Here is a 23,316-nt window from a genome sequence, read left to right on the forward strand (position 1 = left end):
GGCCAAGGTTCATTCACGTTGTTTTCTATAGGGTTTCCAAATAGCTTCTCCCTCGTAGGTTCCAGATGTTTGACAAGGTAACCTCTGCACCCTTCCCTGTGAAATGCTTAGTAATACCTCATGGCAACATTTGTGTTTCACCATCAAATTGATCATAAGGAGGAAGCTTCACTGGTATTTGTATTGATTTCTCTATCCAATTAAGAAGTTGTGACAAATTCAAAACCGAGTGGGAAGAATTACAAAACCCCTCCATCAACCACTTCTCCTCTCTATTTGCTTGAAATTGGACTCCAATGGCAGAATTCCAATGTGAATAGTAGGATATGTACTTCACAACCTCAATTTGGAAAAGACTCTGTTGGGAGTTATGTAAAAGGGAACACCATTAATAGGCAGAATGATTTGTGCCCCAAAGTGAAAATCATAAATAGGACAACATGTATGACATCAACCATATATATAGACACAAGTTACATACCTTTTTCTGTTTCTTATTATAGAAAATCCTAATGTCTACGTTTTAGAAAAGGATAACTAGATAAGAGACTAACTCAAAAAGGATTTGGGGAGATTACAACACACGAGAAAAAATTCAACTACGTTGAAACTGGGTAGTTGAGTCACTCCCTAAATGTAGTAAATAACAACTTTCAAAATTGGTTATAATCTTAATGATAAGGTGTTTTTAGTTTGGTGATCGTAACTACTTGTAATTCACCATGAAAATTTTTCACTATTGTTCCAGTATGCTAGAGATCTCCATCGAAATTTATCTTCCCAAATCACCTTTCAGATAAGCATTAATGGAAACGTACCATTACCCAGTGATCATAGATTTAGTTAGTGTAGAATGGCTTCTCTTCAATTTTTCATATAGGCTTCCATAAATTTTATTGCAAGGTATGCTTGGGCTGTAAACTATTGTCCTCACTTTTGCATCCAACACATTGCTTCAGATATTTGTGAACAATCACTTTGTTGCATGATGCATCCTCCAGGTGACCAATTCATCCATAGTTTGTTCACTAAATGAATCCTGATTGGCAGTAATCCTCCATAATAGCTCTGATATCTATATAAAAGTGACCAATCATCATTTTTATCTGCACCTCCTTCAACCAATATTTGACTATTAGAGATTCCAAGCCATCCTGAAGGTATTCTGATAGTTCTTATTCAACCATCCACATTACTTCACTGGGACATACTCTGGAACTTATAATTAAAGAATATAGGTGAGATTTGATTATAACATTGTACTATAAATCGTCCAACCTCAAGATCTATTTGAAGCCCACTAAAGTCTATCAGTGAGAGATTTCCAAGTACCAGACATTAAGCAATTAGGTCGCATCCTTTTCTAAGAGCCAATAAAAATCAAACTCAATTTACTATTCTCATGCTTAGTATTACTCTTTTCCTTACTTCGACGATGCCACAAATCATGACAAGATGAAACCTAGAAATTGTCCTTCATCTTCATCTTGTCCTCATGCCGATTCCGCATTATCCTCCTTTTGATGAAAGGTTGGGGTTCTGTTTCCATTGCAAGCATTGTGGTTTGGCTCTCATTGATTCTGTCTATGGGACAAACTCTTCAAATTCTCTCGTGTTCTTGTGTGAGCCTCTCATTGTGAGTTCTTAAATTAGTCATTTATGCATGCAAGTGTTGGACTCTTTCTGACACAGATACTTTGCCCTCGTGAGACTTCTATCCCAATTGTATTAACATTTTAGGATCGACCCCTACATAAGATGCTTCTGGTGTGTTTTGTGGTATACTTCCCCTTTGTATATTGTCTCTCATTATCTCTATCTTCATTCACATGTTGTCTTCTTTAGTTCCAAAGATACCATGGTGTCAGAACCTTGGCTCTCATACCACTTGTAATAATTATAAGAATACCAAAAAAAATACTCACAACCATATTCTTACCATATGAATGTTATAAATTTTGATACACTACTTGGAAATAGTATTATGGTAAGGATTAAGGATATTTACGTTAATGTTATATAAATTTTTTGAGAGAATTTACCATCCTAACCTAACCCTTTACATGTTCTTAACTTAATACTTTGCAATTATTTACTCATATCCATGTTATTATGGAGGTTGGTTTATTGTCACATTCCTTGTTGTCTTTGTTGTTTAATTAACATTGAAAACTTCGATGTATATAAATCTTGACAGTACCAACCTTTAGTAATTTATTTATGAATCCCAAGGGTGGTCTCTAGAGAGTTCCGACCCGTAAACACCTGTACCGATATCCATTGTGTGATCATAGCTTGATGATCTAATGGTAAGGCTTCAGGCATAATGGTAAGGTTTCAGGCGGGATGGTTGATCATATCTTGATGATCTAATGGTAAGGGTTCAGGCGTAATGGTAAGGCTTCAGGCGGGACGGTTGATCATAGCTTGATGATCTAATGTTAAGGCTTCAAGCATAATGGTAAGGCTTCAGGAGGGATGGTCATAGCTTGATGATCTAATGTTAAGGCTTCAAGCGTAATGGTAAGGCTTCAGGTGGGATGGTTGATCATAGATTGACGATCTAATGGTAAGGCTTCAGGCGGGATGGTTGAGGTAACCAATTTCACCTCAAGCTTCGCATCCGATGGGAATTCTGGCGGTGAGTTTAGGGTTGAAGGCACCCAGCAATATCGCGAGGGTTTCCTGAGAAGACGATGAAACTCTTATCAGGTAGAGTCTCCTACTACGCCCAGTACCTTACATACGTTCCAGTTGGAATATGCTAGGTTAATTTCTGGTTGCTTGGGTTGAAAGCAGGGTTTTCTCACAGAGTTTCCCCATTCCTCACTTGTTAACATTTAGGCAGAGTAATGGTGGCCGCAACAGACAAGGTATTCTCCATGCTTAGGCTCACAGAGACACAAACTATGAGATTGCATAAAAGGGTTTGAATTAACCATTTTCTTATGCCTTCACAGTAACTATGGCGCCACCAAATTTAAAGACAACACCCCAGGTTGCAGAATGAGTCTTTGTCTTTCTTTATTTTACATTTTGTTTAAAACAATGCCTCTCGTTAATTGACCTATTTCTGGTTCAATGTTCAACGGGTAAGATTTCCTCTAGGACCTTCACCCTGACGGTATGTGTGCGGGTTGAGAGTAGTCTGCTTCTAACACCAAGTCTCTTTCTCAGGTTGGTTCCCTGCTTCTTAATAGGGATACATCCCTCGGATTGAAAATTCATTGTTTTCCATGCGGCACTGTAGTATTGCTTGAGCAATCATCCTCTGTTCCTCACAGTTGTGGTTAGGTTATTTCAATATGGTGAAACCCTCTTAATACCGTCTAGGTGCCTAGTCAGGGTTTGATGGTTTTATTCCACTACAGTCAATATAAACTCATCCACAGATTCTGTAATTAGAATGTGAATTGTTTTTATATCTCACTATTCAAATTATATAAATCGTTATATGGCTTGAGTATTTTCCTTTATATTTCACTATTTAAATTTTATCAGTCCATTATATGATTTGAGGATTTTCCTTTACAATTTGAGGATTTTCCTGTACCTTCGATTCATTCTGTCAAAATTATTCAGCATTGCCTTGAGGGTTTCATTCAATATTTTAATGTTTTGTTGTTGTGTTGGATAGGAACCTCCATTTGGAAACAACGATCAATGCTCTCTCTCAACAATCATGAGGCTTCTATTCCAGGTACATTTCCTCTCAGAAGCCCCAACCCTTTCATTTCAACAATCCCAGGTCCAAATCTTCTTGTATTAGTTTCTGCAATCCCATGTCCAGATTTGTTTTGGTTAATGGAAGCAAACCGATGTGCAACATTGCAATGATGGGAAGGGGTAGGGTATCTAAAAGCTACTCTGTCTCATTTTAAATTGGTTTTATGGTTTTCACTATGTCGTTTAATTGGTTTTGCGGTTTTCATTATGTCATTTTCTAGAGCACCTAGGGTTGGATACAGTAGAAATAGGTAATTTAGAACCGCACTCACATAGAGAAATGGTTGCAAATAGAGGTAACAAAATGATAGAGCTACAGAAAAATCTTACCACAAATAGGCGATGTAATGGGTAACGATCGACATGGAATTGTAGACCTAGAAACGTATATGTGATAGACTCTATACAACACTGAAGGCTATGGCTAGTACCACAAATTCATGGCTTTGATACTGTTATTGTACTCATGAGAATTTAATTTTAATTGTTAATAATTTACTTTTCTCCATTCAATTTCACATTTTATTTGAATTTTCCATCATTTTGTACAACTTAGGTGTCTTTGGTTTCTTTTCTTGATTCAAACTCTCTCTTGAACATGAGGTTCCTTTGTTCATTTAAACTCTCCTCAATACTACTACTCAAACTCCTTTCTTAAATGTCAATTTCTATTTTTATAAGGGTAATTCATATGTAAAGGTACTTCTATGTTAGTATGCCTAGAAAAATGTGCACATGGTTATCCAAATAAAATCAATTATTTAATCAAGCTAATTCCTTTGAATATTTTGGATACATAATTGGCTTATAAATATATTTTGTCCTTTTTCTATGTTTGAGAGTTAGACCAAAATGTTTGAATTGTGATGTGAATGGTAGAAGGACCTAATTTGGAAACTTTATGTTAATGTCATTAATGCCAAATGGAAGAAGGTTTCAAAGAGAAAGGTATGAAAATGCCCAAATTCCAAAATTGAGCCCAATTTGGAAATTTGTAGAAAGTTTGGCTATGAAGGAATGAAGGATCCTCAATTCAAAGATTAGGCTTGATGTAGAAATCAATGTATAGAGGAGTAAAAATGTTTGAAAGGAGAAAAAAAAGAAAAAAAAATTAAAATTTGAAAAATGTATCTTGAAATAAAAAGAAGAAAATAAGAAACATAACTCTAAATTTAAAATATAACTCAAATATAATTGCTAGTAACAAGGGCCCTAATTTGGGAATTTAACTTTATTTGGAAATATAAAAGGACCAAAATGAAGAAGGGGGATTGATTTTCAAATTGGGCCTAATTTTGAAATAGGGTGGTGAATAAGGGAAGAAAAGATCTTATTTGGAAATTAGTCGTGGTTTCCAAATTGGATCAAGGAAAATTTCAATAAGTCCAATGTTTGAAAGCAAGTAATGAACATTTCCATAAGTGTAAAAGATCGAAGAAAAGAGTTTGACGAGAGGAGAGAAATTTAAGTAGTTTATGGACATGAAAGAAGGACCAAATTTGAGAATCAAGTTTTATAAGGAGATCAAATAATGCTATGATGGTAAAGGAAAATAGGGGTCCCAATTTGATCATTATGGATGAAGCTCAAAAAAACATGAATAGAAGAAGCCCGATTTCAATATAATGTTTGATATAAAAGAATTACAACAAAGGAAATTGAATTTAAAGGGATGAAACAAAATCTCATTTTATGAATAAATAACAAGGAAAGAAACAAATCAAAATTGATTAAGTAAAACATGAAAGTTTGTCTAACTTAACTATAAAGACAAATAATCAAGGTGCAAGGTGCGACAAACTAAGCTCAATATATGTTAAAAAAATCTCTTTTAGGAAATAAATTAAAAATTAGGTCCCCAAATTTTCAAGTTCAACATCACCTTACACTAGTTTTTTTCTTCAATCAACTTGTGTAATTAAGTGCTTAATTTGCAAGCCAATCTCTTTCATTGCTTATATTATTCATGATGAATGTATCCATTAATGAAAATAGAATTGATTTTAATTAAATTTCATTTTGACTTCTATAAAAGCGAATCATGAAAATATTAAATTCATAGACCAGGAAACACCCTCATGACATGCACTCTCCAAACTATTAAAATTAAAATAATAATAGTAAGAATATATATATATATATATATATATATATATATATATATATATATATATATATATATATATATATATATATATATATATATATATATATATATATATATATATATATATATAATTCAATTCAATTCACAGTAATAATAAAATAAATCCAAAATATAACAAAATTCAATTCACAATAATAAAAAAATAAATGTGTATTAAAACGAAATTTATAAAGCCAAATTTCCCAGCAAATAACCATGAATATGACAACGTGATAAGGGTATTTGTCTTCCTAAAAATACGCTTGTATACGAAATATACCAAAGAAACACCCATTTGCGGGGAACAACACAAAACCAAATTAAAATGAAAAGAAAATGGAAGAAAGTTTAAAAATAAATAAATAAAATGAGGAAGAAAAATAACCTGTAATGGCAGAAGGGATATGCAGAGGGCACACAAGGCATGCAGGTCACGAGGCTGGGTGAGTGGAAATAAATGAAGAGTTACACAATAATTTTGTATGTGCATAAATATGGACCTAGACATAGATATTTGAGGGATTCTGAATGGCGGCCATGGCCTCCACGGGAGTCATAGACCTTTGAAGGATTTGAACCTTCACCCTATGGTAGCCATGACCTCCTCAGATCTAGGGGGTTTTCAACAAGAATAACATGGTTTTCAAATGTAGCATGCACTCGAGGGAATTAGAAGGGGTGTTGTTCAGTTTGGGTTGTATTTGCACCTCGTTGGTGAGAAGTGTTGCTTTTATTGAAGCACTCCATTTCTGGGATTCAAACGTGCTGGTTCAGAGAAAATGGAATTTTCATGCCATAAAGTACATTATATCTATGGGTTCCAAGTGACTACTTTGGTTGCACATCATGGGGTTTGTAAACACATCACGGGGTTTGAACACTATGATGTGTGTTTAAGAAGAAGAATACTAGAGGAACATGACGATGTCTGTCTTGATGCAACACGGATTGTTTTATTCTTCGCACAAAATTATGAGGAGAACTAGTCAAGGTTTTTTTGTGTGCAACTTTTATTATTTCTTTTAATAGATTTGAGCCAAAGACTCGCTCATTAAAGATAAAAGACTGGAAAGACAAGCCTTTCTATTTATATATTTGTTCATTTTTAAGTTCAAATTATATGCTTTCAAGGATTTTTTGGGGGGTTTTGGGGTTTGTCGGAGGAGGCCTTTTGGAGTGCATTTTGTAATTATTTTGATGGGGTGCTTGTGCGATGAACCCTCCACGAGGGATGCAGATTATGTAGAGAGCTTTGTGGAGAATGGGGCATCCTTCAATAGATAATCTTTGTTTATGGCGTCTCGGTGGTTGATAGCACTCACTGCCATTGGCCAAGTCATTGAGGGTAGGAACAGAAACAAGGGGGATTATAGGAATAAATTGAGAGGAAAATAGAACAATGGTGTTGACGCATCTCCATTTCTTTCAAATGATGCCAAAAAGGAAATACGCTATCAACACCATCAACATTAGTAGCGTCATCCTTTTCGTTCTCAGTATTTGCAGCCACAAAGGAAATTCTTTCCCAACACCAATTCTAATCCCAGGCACATCGAAGGCGAGCAGGCTACTACAAGATGCCATCCTGACTTACTGTTGTTGGTGGTTAGATCAAAGGCTAGTTCTCGCATCTAGTCGATTATTTTGAGAAGATTGATAAGGTTAGTAGGCTTGTTGTATCTCTTTTTATGCAATCACTATAAGCATAATGATTTACTCTTTACACAGTGGGATAAAATATTGAAGGAAAATATGCATGTTACAATACAAACCTACAAAATTAGAGGTTGATTTGAGATTTAATGTTTTTATGTCATGATTTCAATTAAGCATAGTGTGTTAACATAAATTACTCCAATGCGGTTCTATCCCTCACCCATCCGCCAGTGGCAATCAAAAAAATGTGGATATAGATAGATTCATCAGGTCGTTATAAGGCACTATAAATAAATAAAAAGGTTGGTGGGCGGGGCGACCTTTGGCTCTAATGGCCAAGAATGGTTGTGGTGAGAGGAGCAGTAGATTCATGAGGTAGGGGAAGGGCAGTGGAAGAAAATATGAGTAGAGATTTCTCTGTCCTAGCTTACTATATGGTATGGCCAATTCTATAAAACATATATTTTCTGATTGGTTGAATTATTTGATCTTTTAGTCCATCTACATGGACAAAAGAATTGCAAGAGTGAAGTAACCTTTGAAAATTACCACAATTTCAGTGAAGACACCTGCTTTAATGTGTGGGTAAAATTTTATCAAAATTGGTAAAATTTATATTCACTTGTACCTACTGCTTTACAGTTCGTGTAGAACATGGTAAAATTGAGTCAAATTTATTTTTACTTATCAAGTATTCCCATTAAATATTTTAAATTTATGCATTTTTACCCATTCTGCATGGAACAAAAATGTTTTGAATGTTTGATGATTACTCGAAAACCTAAATTAGCATATATTTCTTTGATTTTCTCAATGTTATAAATGTTTTTACTAAGATCATTTGTTGGCTCGAGGAAACCTTACAAGAATATTGATGATAGATTAAAGAAATTAAATTGTCAGATGTTGACTAGAACTACAAATGAGAAAGGAGATTTGCAACCTTTGATCCATGCTACACTTAATTCAAACTTTCTTATAACTTGTAAGAGGAATGACCAATTAAAGTTTTTATAATTTCCAGCCAAATTACTTTTATGGTTAATGAAGTACTATGGGTGGCCTTTTAAGGTTTGTTGATTGTAAAATGCCATGTCTAATATGTTCATTTTTAACATTTTGTTGTCTTTGCCTACCCTGTATAACTTTATAGCCTGCATTGGATAAAGAAATGGACATAAAAGTACTTGTCCCAAAGAACACAAACTGGAAATGGAAGGAAATCAGTTGATAGAAACAAGAGTGGTTGGGCCAACTATGGGCAAGAAATATGGGGTACACATGCATAGGAAATAGCAAGGAATTGAAGAAATATTAGGAAATAAGAAAGCAAATCACATGAAATGTTATAAAGAAGATTTTGTTTTATATATTTTTCATTTATACAAGGAAATATACAAGTTGATGATAGATCATTCATGGCCAAACTTCGCATCAAATATTGAATGTTAATTGAATAATAAAGTTGGAAACTATATCAAGGTGTTACCTTATAAGGATAAAAAAATTCTTAATTTGATGATGATGTTAAGAAGTAACTAGCAAGTAACGCCTAGTTTATTTTTACTAGGTAGTCTAAATCATGAGTGGATGGACAAAACTCCTCCCAATCAAATTTAAATGCCAAGAATGAAAAAAGTTCCCCCAAGCTTTAATCAAGATTTTGTCAACACTCTGACTTCATGGAGTAGTTTGTTGAGTTGAACTTTCTAACATCGGTACTGTTTAATAAAAAGAGATAGACATAGTTATATTAATGAAACATTATAAATTATAAAATGGGAGAGTCTAATAAATCCCTTGTTTCTAATACAAACATCATGTGTGGCCTTGACATGATTGAAAGAATTGTTATTTAGAAAGGAGATAGTTTTTCATTGACATGGACAATTTTTTCATGGTTTTCCTTAGCGAGCTTATGATCATGTGATTAACATATCTTAACTCATATATAGGACCTCGTGCCATGTTAGAAAAGCATGGATGTCCTAACCCTACATTAAGTCTTTTGATTTCACACTAATCTCCATTGAACTTAATTACATCCATTCGTTCTTAGAGTGAACAATTCTTTTAGCTGAGTTGGTACACCTGAATAGAAGCAATTAGGAAATGGTTTTCTTTGTGAAATGTCCATGGTTGTTTGTGAGTGCATGTTCTTATTTTTTACTCCACCAATTCACCACCAAATTATACCCCACAACCTTCAATCTTCAGGGCAATCTTGGTACATTTATAAATCCCAAGGCTTCCCAACTGATCACATCGATATTCAAGCTAAGGTATCATAGTTTATAAGTTAAGTTAGCAGGAGGAAAATGTTGAACTCAAAGACATTGTTCTTCCCATGCCCTTCCCGGGTAGCAGCTGTGAAGTACTTCTTAATTGTCATCCTACTGGTCATCATTCAAAACCTAGATATAGCAGTGGGAAAGCACTGGCAGACAACTAGGTCGGCAATTTATACTATGTTGGTGTTTACTGGGGTGTTCGGGTGTTTGATTATATTAACATAACTATACATGCATTGGGTTGGAGGTGAGGCTACGTAATGTGACACGTCTTTAGGTGAGAACATTTTGAATAAACAAAATTATTAATTGACCAAAGTGATGTAAAAGAGAAGAATCCAGTTTTAGATGTCTGTCTGCAAATTAATTACTTACTTCTTAAGTAATGAAATATATGTTGTGGAAGAGAAGTTTCAAGTTTCAATATAGATTTGCAAATTGATAATCCACTTCTTGCTGATACAGATGATGGAGATGAATCGCATGACTTCAACATTTCCAAAGAAACTGCGGATGAAGAGAATATTGTAGATTCCATTGTAGGTATGCAAAATGGCCATGTGCTAGTAAAGTATTAAACTGATGAGAATTGGTTAGTTTGAAAAATAAAAAGTTTATTTTTAAAGATGAACCAAACAATAATGAAGAATGTGAGTGGACTTTATTTTACTTCTCAAATCTCATAAAGATGAATCAATGGATTTCAGTGGCAACCAAGAATTTGAATGAACATGATTGTTAATGCAGGTAATTGGAATGAGGGTGATCGATTTGAAATTCTCTATGAGAAACAAGCTCTAGAAATTTTACCACAATAGGCATCATCCAATAAAGTTCGAGATGGTGGAGAATGCACCATATAGTAAATTTCAACTACTTCTGTTCAGGAAAATCTCATCTCACTTGTTAATAATGAAACTCACGAGTATGTGTTTAAGAATTTAGAAGCAATTGAAAGATATCAAGATCATGTAGTTGAAAAAGAAGAGCAAATTGAACAGGTTTACAAAAGTGAAACTCACGATGATGAAGAAAAAAAATGACATAAGAATTATAATAGTAGCCAAAATGATGGTTGTCTCATGTTGTCTGATGCAGTTTCTTTGAAATTTGGAGATCATCAACTAATTCATTCATCATATGATGAACCTCAAGAAGCTTATGATAATATTCAAGTTTCAGATGTTGGTCTGCAACCTCATAACTTAGATATTGAGGATGAAGTTCATGAAGTCAAATTTCATTATTCAGAGTCCAGACAATGACAAATAGTTTTATGGCCTTGATGAATTGTATGGTTCAAAAGTGGACAGTGTCTGTAGTATGTATGAGCCAATGCCTAGTGTTTCCCAGCATGAAAGTGAGTCATCTCATTACAAGATTGATGGGATTCATGTCTACACACAAATAGAGAGCGATACTTCAAAGCAAAAATTAAATTTTCCATGTAATTATAAAGAAACAGAACTAGACACGGCTCAGGAGATTGTTGATTCTTCAAACAGTTTTGAAGGCAGTATTGATGTGTTCACTAGTTCGGGTATGCCTTGACTCTATTATAGTTCCCCTAGTATTAATATTAATGATGTGTTCCCTTTGCTATAATGATTTTGACACTCCATTAAACAAGGCCAACCTTACCGACAATAAGGATGTGTTCGTTGTTCAGGTATGGATGAATCGGTTCTTGAAAAAGCAGTCACAACTGAGGAGACTACTCAAAATAAAATCAATTCTTAAGACAATACTAATTTGTTCCCTTGTTTAGGTATTATTCTTCAAGAAAAAATATGGGTTTCCTCTGTATTTATAGTAATGATGTGTTTTCTCCACATTTATAAGTGTTTTTACTCCATGAAACACAACCCAGCCACTAATGATCTGCTGCAATAATTCTAGAACAAATTAAATGAGCCAAGCTTCCAGATAATAATGATATGTTCCCTTGTTTAGGTATAATTGATTCTATTCTTGAAACAAAAGAAAACATTTCAATCGATTTTGTAGACTATAACAATGTGTTCCCTCATCAAGGTATGTATGATTTTGTTCCAGATAAAAGATGGATTGTCTCAGTAATGATAGTACTGATGTGTTGTTCCCTCTGATGTAATGACTCTGGTACTCTTTTAAACAAGCCCAAACCTATGGACACTAATGACATGTTTCTTTGTTAAGGAATGGATGATTCTGTACTAGACAAACTCATAGAGAGTCTTACAAAAGAGGCCTGTAAGCAGGAAATTCCCCAGTTAAATACTCTATTGAAGACCCCTGCGGTTACTGACGGATATAATATATCTCCTTATTTAGTCACTTTGTTTGGACTGGAATATAGTACTGCATCCAGAAAGCCAGAGCTTGGGCACTGTGACATGGACGAGAATATTCTAATTTCAAAAGTAGATTTGAAAAATAGTCCACTACGAGGAGACATAAATAATGAAGATGAATCACATGATTTGGAAATTGCTGAAGAAACTGTCGATGAAGAGCAGATTGTAGATTCAATTGGAGGTAAGAAAAAAGGTAATTTGTTAGTAGAGGATCAAGTTCTAGAAGGTCCAGTGCAATAGACTTCAAATAGTGAAGCTCAAGCTGATGAAGAATGCAGTAAAGAGTATCTTCAGGAAAATCCCATATCACTTGTTAATGATGAAGGTTTAGAGGATGAATGGAATGATTCAAAAACCAATGAAGGATATCAAGTCTCTGTAGTTGAAAACGAAGAGCAAATTGAACAGTTTTCCATGAGTGAAACAAAATGCTCTAAAAACTGTATCTCCTAAGAACTACAATGAGGAAGCTCGAGAGGCTGTGAAGGATGAAGCTCATGAAATCAAGTCTTATTTTTCAAACAAAAGCATAGTGTGTTTTGGACTGGATGAGTTCAATGGTACTCAAAAGGAGGAAGATGACAACAAACAGATTATGAGAATGAAGCTTATGAAGTTGAACCAATGGATTGTGGCAACACTCTAGAATTAAAAAATAAGCTTCAATTTGATGCAGACAATTTGAATGGTGCTCACCAATTCGAACTCCTGCCAAAGGCTTTGTCTCTAGAAAATATGTCATAGCTGGCATCATATAGTGAAGGTCAAGAGCCTGGGGAATGCATTGAAGAGGAGATTTGAGTTCTAAATGATGTTCAAAAAATTCACATCTCACTAGTTAATGGTGAAGCTCAAGAAGATAAATCGAGTTATTCCAAAACTAGAGAAGGATTTCGTGACTCTATATATAAAAGAGAGGAGCATTATGAACTTGCTTTAATGGATGAAACTCAGGATGTTGAAGAAACCATCTTTCACAAGCAAAATGATGGCTCTCCTAATGCAGTTTGGATGAAAGTGAAAAATCTTGAATAGGTAGATATGTCCAATGAACTTCAAGTAACATATGAGAACATTCAAGCTTCAGAGGATGAAGTGCATCAAGGAAACTTTTCAGATAATGGAAATGAGTTTTATAACATCAATGAGTTGTATGGTTCAACTCCTCAAAAGGAGGAAGATGTAGTTGAGTAGATCACCAAGAATGTTCACATTCCCTTAACAGATGGTGATCAAGTGGAACATGGATCTTACAATGTAGCTATGGAAAAAAATGAAGTTGAAGATGAAGCATATAAGGAAATCATTAGTATTGTTGATGGCATAATTGATGCAAGTCAAATTGAAGAAAAATTGTGTGACATGGACAACCATGAAAAACATGAGGGATTCATTGCCCCTGTCAAAATTGAGGGAAAAGAGCATGACCCTGAAGAAAAATCTATACAGAACGAAGTTGAAGAGACACAAGAATTCAAAGTTGGACAAAATATACAGCTTGTGAAAGTAGACACAGTGGCCAGCAACCAAGAACCTTCTAACATGGATACTCCATTGAAGATGCCTATACTTATAAAAGGCCTTGATATATCTCCTTGCTTGAATTCTTTTTTTGGATTGGACATTACTGATCCATTAGATAAGCCCAAGATTATGGAGAGTAATGATGCATTATTTTGTTGAGGTATATCTGATTCTCTTCCAGAAAATATCTTATTTTGTTGAGGTATATCTGATTCTCTTCTAGAAAATATCTCAGAGATTGTTACAGAAGCTGCATGCAAGTAGGAACTTTACCAATTGGATAATCCTTTGAAGACCCCTGAGGTTATAGAGGGATATAATATAGATGTGGAAAAGAATGAAGTTGAATATAGAGCATGCCAGGAAAGCATTTTTATTGTTGATGACATAACTGATGCAAGTCCAATTAGAGAACAATTGTTTGATATGGACAACAACGAAAAACATAAGTGATTCATTGACCCTACCAAAATTAAGGGAAACAATGGCCAAGAAGCTAGAGAGACCCAAAATTTCAAAGTTGGAGAAAATATACAGATTGTGGCGAGCAAGAAGGAACCTTCCCAATTGGATACTCCATTGAGGATCCCTAAGGTTATGGAGGGATATAACATATCTCCTTGTTTAAGCACCTGATTTCGCTCGGACTCCAGTATTCCATCCAAAAGTTCAGGAACTTAGAAAAAGTTACAATATATCCTCTTGTTTAAGTATGAATGAATCTCTTCTAGAAGACAAGGATGTGTGCAATCAACAAATTTCCTTGGATAAGCCATTGAAGAGGCTTGAACATGTCGAGGGACCAAAAAATGATACCCTAGTGAAAAATCTTGAGCTTATAGGAAATGATGTGACATCAGAGACTTAATATTTGTCACTGCATGTCCCACTTGGAGACCATGTGTCTATCATGGAGAAGGATGCTACAGTTTTGGATGGGACAGAGAATTCTGAAATTATTCTCCTCCCATAAAATCCTATAAAATCTGGAGAAGTAGCGGAGGGTTCTACTATTTTGGATGATATGAATGTTCCTAGTAAAGGGGATTCAAAAAGCACCAAACTTGTAGACAGAATACTGACTTTGAGCAATAGATTACAAAATTTGCAATTGGACTTACAAGGACAAATGCCAGAGTCATTCCATGCTACACCTTCCAAAAGGCCAATGAATTCAAAATGTAATGGAAGCACAGAGAAAACCAGAGATACCATTTCTGTTTACAGGCCAAGGCAATCTATAGGAAGTGATGAGGCTATGCACAATTCATTGAAGGAGAGTAGTGTTGAGCTGGTGGGACAACTTAGTTTATGGAAGGTATAGAATCTACACAAAGAAAATGAAACAACAACAAAGGATTCTGAAAAGGTAAGCTAAATTATGTATGAACTTCATATTTTTCCATCTTCTTTATCAGATTCATCTTAAGGAACATAGTACACAGTTGGTGCACTGTATGTATGACATTTTTTCATTTTTTCTTTTCAGGAGATAAGTAAACAATTTGTTTCATAGAATTTGTCATCACCTGCACTGGAACAGAGGATGGAATCCTTGGACACACCACTGAAGATGCTTGGACATACTGAGGGCCATGATATATCTCCTTTCTTGTACACATTATTTGGACCAAAATGTAGTACTCCATTGACAAATCGTGAGCTTACAGAAGATAATGATAAGGTTGTTACTGGCACACCATTTGAAAATTCTTTGTAGCCGCCATTAGTGACTGAATCAGGGGGAGTTGACAATTTTGGCAATGAATTTCCATGGTTATTTTATGTATCCCATGAAAAGAGGCCTAGTTTCCAACACCACAAGAAAGCCGATGCAATGAATGCATTGGTATATTCCTAGCTATGTACACATCTCTCTTTTTCTACTGATTTCCTCATATGAAATTCATTAATTATTATGCTGATGCTGATGATTGTTATCCATTGCTCCACTTAGGTCTGAGTGTCTGTTGTCCTCACAAATGGCCTCTTTGGGTTGAACCTTGATTGTGATAATTATATAAACAACAACAAATCTATTCATGAGGCAATATGTTTTCTAATGGATCCAGTTCTTAGGAAGAAAACTTGCTATGTACAGTTTTCTCAGAGATCAACACGATCGATATGCTAATCATAACACTATGTTCTTTGATGTAAGCATTGATCAACACCCAAAATGTTTTCTTATATTCAATTATGAAATTTTCATATAATTTCAACCTGTCATATTAATTCTGAAATCTTTGCAGATCACCTTGAGAGGTTTTGATGGTATCCAAGGGCCTGTTTATGTGGGTACAGGGTGTTGTTTTAATAGACAAGCACTCTATGGTTATGATCCTATTCTCACTGAGAAGGATCTTGAAACAACATGTTTTCTGAGATGTTGCTGGGGATCTAGAAAGAAGAACAAAAAATCAAACAAAAGGTATGATGACGATAAGAAGAGAACCAAGCGAACTAAATCTACTATACCCATATTTAGTTTGGAAGACATAGAAGAGGGTGTTGAAGGTGAGTCCATGTCCAAACTAGTGATTTGTATTTTTTGACAACTCATTTACCCTTAAACATTGTTCACCCTCACCCTTCTATGAAATTGCGTATTGCAGGATTTGATGATGAGAAATCATTGCTCATGTCCCAAAGGAGCTTATAGAAAAGATTTGGTCAATCACTAGTGTTTATTCAATCTACCCTCATGGAAAATGGTGGTCTTCCACAATCTGCGAATCTTGCTTCTTTATTGAAAGAAGCCATTCATGTTATCAACTGTGGATATGAAGACAAAGTCAGAATGGGGAAAAGAGGTATGAGTAGAGGTGGATCTACATCTATTTGATGATGTTGTGGATTTTTTTAGTTCATTGAATTAGTTTTTTCTATAGTGAAGTTGTATAAACATTTTTCCTAAATGTGCATAAATTCTCTTCAGAATAAGGCAACATTTTGTTTAGGAAACCAAGCACCAGGCAACTGTTCTTGAAGCAAAGATCTAATATGAGTGGGTTCACATATTTTGTGCAGATTGGGTGGATTTATGGTTCTATCACAGAAGATATTTTGACTGGGTTTAAAATGCATGCTCGACACTGGATTTCAATATACTGCATGCCTGCACATCCTACATTCAAGGGATCTGCACCAATCAATCTTTCAGATCATTTGAATCAAGTGCTCCGATGGGCCCTTGGTTCTGTTGAAATTTTACTGAGCAGGCATTGTCCAATTTGGTATGGCTACACCAATTGCAGAGGCTGACATACATCAATACCATAGTTTATCCTCTCACATCCCTCCCACTGGTTGCATATTGTACCTTGCCAGCTGTTTGTCTTCTTACAAGGAAGTTTATCATTCCTGAGGTAAGATTGTCAACCCTTACTAACCTTAATCTTGTCAAGCTTTACTCACCTCTAATGCAACCTGTCTTTTAGATTTTTTTTGGATTTTGTTCTCATACAATGCTTCACATTTTTCCCCTAATTTTTATATTTAATTTGATCTGTAGATTAGCAACGTTCCTCATATTATAATTTATTTCCATTTTTACAACTTCTATTCTAGAGCTACATTGGAGTACAGTTGGAATCAATGAATGGTGGAGGAATGAGAAATTTTGGGTTATTGGAGGTGTATGAGCACATATGTTTGTCGTCTTTCAAGGGTTACTGAAAGTTCTAGTGGGGATTGACACAAACTTTACTGTCACATCAAAGTCTTCAGATGAAGATGGTGAATTTGCTGAGATTTATGTTTTTAAGTGGACCAGTCTTCTCATCCCTCCAACTACTTTTCTTGTGGTAAATCTTGTTGGTGTAGTAGCAGGTGTTTCCCAAGCTATTAATAGTGGTTATCAATCTTGGGGTCCATTGTTTGGAAAATTGTTTTTCTCTCTATGGGTGATTGTTCATCTTTATCCATTCCTCAAGGGATTAATGGGTCACCAGAACCAGACACTGACAATACTTATTGTTTGGTAAATTCTTCTTGCGTCCATATTCTCCCTGCTTTGGGTGAGGATAGATCCTTTCACAACAAACACAAGATCATCATCAAACACACAACAATGTGGTGTAAATTGCTAAAACCATTGTTAGTGTTCGTTAGCAGCAAATAAGGAGGAACTAAAAACACATCCGAGGGCCAAGAATATCTCAAATTCGTTTGTATCATCTATAGATAATAATATTCGAGAGGGAGAGGCTTTAAGCATATTTCTTTCTAGCTAGTTCCAGCATAGGGACTAAACCTTGTACTTTGTCTTTGATTGATAGTTAAGATTGTATGGTGTAGTTAGTTCTATGTTCCAACTAAGATCGCTAAGGTTTACTTGAAGTGATGCCTGTCCCAGAACTAATCTAATGCCACAAAATAGTGGGCAATGGATTATATGGTTTGATATTGAAGAATGTAATTTACAAAATATTTATTCATTTCTAAGTAACATTCTTGTCATGGACAAAATTATGGCATTTCTTAATTGTATATCATATTTTTTTAAATGTGAAGTGGCCAATATTAAATAATTGTGTCATGTAGGAGCAGTGGTAGTTACTAAGATTTGAGGCATACACAAGTGCCTATGGAAATGGTAAGTGTATGTTGTTTGTTCATTTCGTAAAATGAAATTATAAATGCCTAGGAAAATTGTAAATATACATTGTTCATTTGTTTCATAAATTAATAACTATGTTTAGAAATCATTGACCCTATATTTGATGTCTCCATTGCATCCAAAATGTTAGTTCTGCAGTTCTTTAAATAAGATGCGTGTTTTGACCTAACCCTGAATCATCTAAATTTGAGATTTTTTTTACAAGTCTTTGTTCTAGGCTTCTATTTAAATTTCAGTGAATGGCAGTTTTAACTCTATTAAAATTTTTTATCAGAGAACTTTCTTAGCACACGATTCTTCATCTTCATACATTTAGCTGTCATGTAAGATTTCTCTGATTGTATAAAGAGAACATTACTACTGGATGCCCAAGCTCTTCTTCTCAGACAATGTTGTGGGCTAAAGAGACAATGTTCTGGCCCCTTGTTGCAAAAGTTCCATTGGAAAGGCATTTTGATTGTTACCAGGTGTCATCTATCTCACCAAGAGAAGAATTTGTTTTGTGCGATATTTCTAGATTTCCAGAATCTACTCGATCAAACATGATTTGTGTTTACAATTACTACTAGGTAATCTAGCTATTCCTTCCTCTATTTTTTTTAATCTCTCTATTTACTGCAGTATTGTTACATTGGATTATAGTGGGTATCTTAAAATTTTCATGTCAACATTATATTGCAGGTAGCAGTTCACCAATATTACTATGGTATTTTAAGGAATTCTTTTGGAGGATGGTATTGTCAGCCATGTGAAGCTTTAAACTGGAAATACCAACTCCAAGGCATGAGGCATCCAAATGTAGCTAGCCGTGGTATGCCTGGTTTTTGTATGAATTGTGATCTATGTGGTGGTTTGAGTGGTAGAGGACCACTGATGGCCAGTGGGTTCATGTATTTTTCATTGAGGTAAAAATATCTAATTGAATGGTGTTCACTTCAGAAGAATACAAGAAGTTAATTATGCAAAATTGTATTGTTGATTTTAGCTTGTGTGTTAATGATTTGGTGAGGAGCAATATATTTTCTCCCTTATGGTATCTTCATTTCTTTTGTGAACCTGCAGTGGCTATTGGAGAATACGTTCAGGAGGGGTCAAATGGAGCTTGTTAAAGGGATGGTATGTTTAAATTGAGATGTTGCTTCACTACCAGTAATACATATAAGTTTGAGCATGTTGAACTATTTTGTTTTACTTGTTTTGTGCATGATTGTTGCATCTAGATTCTGTCTAGTGAGATGTTGTTAGAGACCTCTATTAGCATCCCCAAAGCCCAACCAGTCTTTCTGAGAAGACACGGGTAATGTAAACTTGTATTTGCTTGGTAGTGCCAGCCTTGGTGTTGGCAAGCACTATTGTGATCTAGTTTCATGCCCCACTATTCTCTTTTATTTGTAGTATCTTGTTACCTGGAGATGGAGGACACAATTACCATTATAGAATATAGTTTTTTCTAAATTTTGTTTCTTTGCTTCTCTTTGTCGAACACAAAAGCAAAGAGCAACAAGATTTGTTGTATCTAGATACAATCTTAGGAAGGTATTTAGATTTTGCAAGATTGGATACTTGCTTGAAGAAAGATCACAAAATGGTCCTAGATGTTGATGGAATGCAGGGAATGGATTGAGTGTTAGGTCAAGCCCTTCACACCCTTGTAAGATCACTGGGCTAGTTCAAGAATTTGTCCACCAAAAAGAGCTCCTAAAAGCTGGCCACTTTTACTATGTACAAAACATGCATTGATATATAGACCATTTTAGTCGCTAGAATGAGTGATGAATGCAAGTTTAAAGGTAACTTTCAATCTCCACCTCATTATTTGAATTTTAGATATTCTTTGGAGAAAATATCGAAGTATTATTACCTCTAATAAAGGTGTTGGAGAATTGACATTCAGCGTCAGAAACATCACTTGTAAAATATTTTCATTATTTCCCTTACGTAAGTTATCCATATGATATCAAATTTTAGGATATGTATTGTAATATACCCAAATTTCCACTTTGCATATGGCTCAAATTTAACACATTCATTGATTCAACAGTTTATGGAAGTTATTATTTTTTACTTGGATATTTTGCAAAAGAAGTAAGAGTAGTTGTTAGAATGGAAAAATAAAGGTTTTGTTTTGGCCAAGATGAATCCCCTACTTTGTTGAATCATAAATGAAAGCTTATAAATCTTGGGGAGACTATTTCTTATTTGGGCAAGTCCTTCAGTGAATAGTGTTTCAGTTGTAGTTTTTCAGCGTTTGGTTGTTGGAGATGGATAATAGCCAAGCTTTAAAAAAGAAAAGTTCAAGCTTGGAGTAATATTGACCTATTGCCTTCCAAGAAGATTGCAATTGTTGATAAATTTCTAGGTCACAGTGGCTTCTGTGTCTTTTTCTTTTTTTCTTTTCAAGTAGCCTATAAAATGTTGGAATAGGTACTCCAAAACTTTACTGGGCAAGCAAGGTGGGGTAAAATGGATCGTTATGGTGTCTTTGAATTTTATGTAATTTCACTTTCCATATATTTCACTTGCTTGTTGGCTTCCACATTTTCACTTCTATTTGTGTTCCTTTGCACCTCTCAGTGCAATTGCGAGTTTTAAAATCAATGCCTATATATGAAATTTCACATTCCCACTTTTATTTGCATTCCTTTGCACTTCTTGGTGCAACTACTAGTTTTAAAATCAATGCCTATATATGCAATTTCAAGGAACACCATAATTATCACATAATTCTTTAAAGGGTTCTAGCTCAATGGTAGAGCACCTGCTTTATAAGCAGGAGGTTGGTGGTTTGATTTCACTGTGTCCTAATATGAATTAATCAATGATATTGTAGTTTATTTTTAATTAAATACTTTTAATATTGGTTTATTTCAATGGTGAGATATTTTTCTAGATTCATTATTTTATATTGTCTCTAAAGAGACAAAAGTGATCATTTATTATCTTTGTATGTAATTTTTTATTGTCTCTCGAGAGACAATAGTTAAGATCACAAGCGCTGTCTTTTTAAAGACAATATGTCTTTAATTATTATTTTTTCTAAGGCAAGAGCGGATCCTTCTATTCAATTAAAAAAGAGAAATAGTATACAAAGGCAACCAAGGTGGTAAGGCCCACCAAAATGACAGGCCAACCCCCGACCATGGTCCCAAGACGACAAAACAAACCCAGGGCTGCGGGCCCACCAAACCAAATGAGCAGTCCAAAACTGACTGTTGGATCCTATGCCACAGAACTAGCGAATGAAAATCATATCGGGAGGCCAACAAGCACACTGTTTAACAAACAAATCAGACCTGATGAACCCAATAGACCATAATTTATAATCATATCGGGTCCATTTTTGACATAACCTCTGATCACTTTTACCGCCCGAAATCCACCATTTGGGCGCGATCCTAGTCAGGTCGAGCAATCATCAAAAAACATAACCTCTATTTCAGACACACCAACATGCACGCTCATTCTTGGCCGTGGATCTTCCTCACTTGATCCAACGGCTGAGGATCATATCACCCGAGCCAAAAGAACCGAGAATTACCATGCGATGAGGGCAGTAGTTCCCCCCCACCCTTGGCAACGTCTTGTGTGGTGAGTGGAATTGCTCCTGACTGCGAAAACCGCTTCTCGCTTGAAGGGCATGCGAAAAACCGGAAACCACCCCGAGGGCGCTAAAGCCACCACAGGAAGTAAGGATGGAGGTTTGAGTCTGTTGAGAAAGCCTGGACTCCATCCCCACGTACCTTCCCAATTCCTCGAGCTCATGGGCCAAAGGAAGATGAAGATCCCTCCTTCCATCAGCCCACGTGAGACTTCTGGTTTTTGTTTACCTGGGTTAAGGAGGCAGACAAAGACCTACATCCCAAAAAAGACCTTACTTCTGAAAAGAACTTCATAATGAATCCAAATCAACTAGAACCCGTCTCTGTGGCTTTGTTTCGAAACACCTTTTTGTCCTCATCTGCCTGATCGAGGCACTGCTCCCTTAATCCGTTATGAGGCATCTCATTCCAACTCAACTTAACCCTGCTTTTGGTGTAGAACACCCCTTGATTGGCCAGAATGTCCGCCAATTTATTTTCTGTCCTTCGCACATGAATAAAACTCACGATACATAAGCATAGGAGGTGAAACTGGATCCTTTGAAAGACCTGAAGCAGCCTCCAATGTCTTGAGACTTTTTCTGACTCTGTGGCACAACAGATTCTCTTGACTGAGCTAATGATCAACTCAGAATCAGCTACAATTATAATATTTTCGAGATTATCCTGCTTCAGGAAATCTAAACGTTGCTCAAGTGCCATTAATTCTGCCATATTGTTTGTAGCTCTTCCCAAATGGCAGTGGAAAATAAAAAGGATACAGCCATTTTCATCCCATAACACCCCTCCAAAACCAGTAATACCTGGGTTGACTTTTGAGGCCCCATCAATGTTGTATTTCAGAAATCCCTGAGGGGGAGGATGCCAGTAATCTGGCTTGTTGTTTAGATTTATTACCTTCATGTCCAATCCCTATGGTATAAGCCCCTACATACCCAACTGAAGGAATATCTTCATTTCATTTGCTAAAGGTGGATTCTCTGAGGAATTTCACACTATAGTACCAATTGTCTCCTTAAGCTGTCTTAAGATCTGCTCAATAATGCGTTGGGAGGAACTTTTTTCATTTTTAAGAATTATGTTGTTCCTTTCTTTCTAGACATTCCAAATGATGAAGCTTGGATTTAAAGCCCAATCGGAGCGAAGAAATTCATAATCATAGAAGTTTCGTCTCCAGTTATTTAGGGTATTGATAATGCTTCCTTTGTGCCTGTTTGTCTGCTGGAAAATTGTGGTAAAAGTATTCCACAACCTAGAGGTGAAAATGCAGTTATTGAGAAGGTGCTCCATTGTTTCCTCTTGGGCTTCACGGAGCTAGCATCTAGAAGGTCCCAGAACACCCCTCTTCTGAATGTTTTCCCAAGTCATAATTTTCTTATGATGTACCAGTCACATGAAGAGTTTAATTTTCATCCAA

The 23,316-nt window shown here is 35.4% G+C and overlaps 2 pseudogenes; both read left to right on the forward strand.

The window, feature by feature from the left end:
* Nucleotides 1-23,316, forward strand: part of LOC149234585 (2-oxoglutarate-dependent dioxygenase 19-like) — a 55,071-nt pseudogene that overhangs the window by 26,197 nt on the left and 5,558 nt on the right.
* Nucleotides 14,704-17,770, forward strand: LOC149234586 (putative cellulose synthase A catalytic subunit 1 [UDP-forming]; annotated as a pseudogene).

This window comes from Pinus tabuliformis, chromosome 8 (genome assembly GCF_031772625.1).
Source record: "Pinus tabuliformis cultivar Carrire ecotype Pingquan chromosome 8, CPIR1, whole genome shotgun sequence".
Classification (NCBI taxonomy): domain Eukaryota; kingdom Viridiplantae; phylum Streptophyta; class Pinopsida; order Pinales; family Pinaceae; genus Pinus; species Pinus tabuliformis.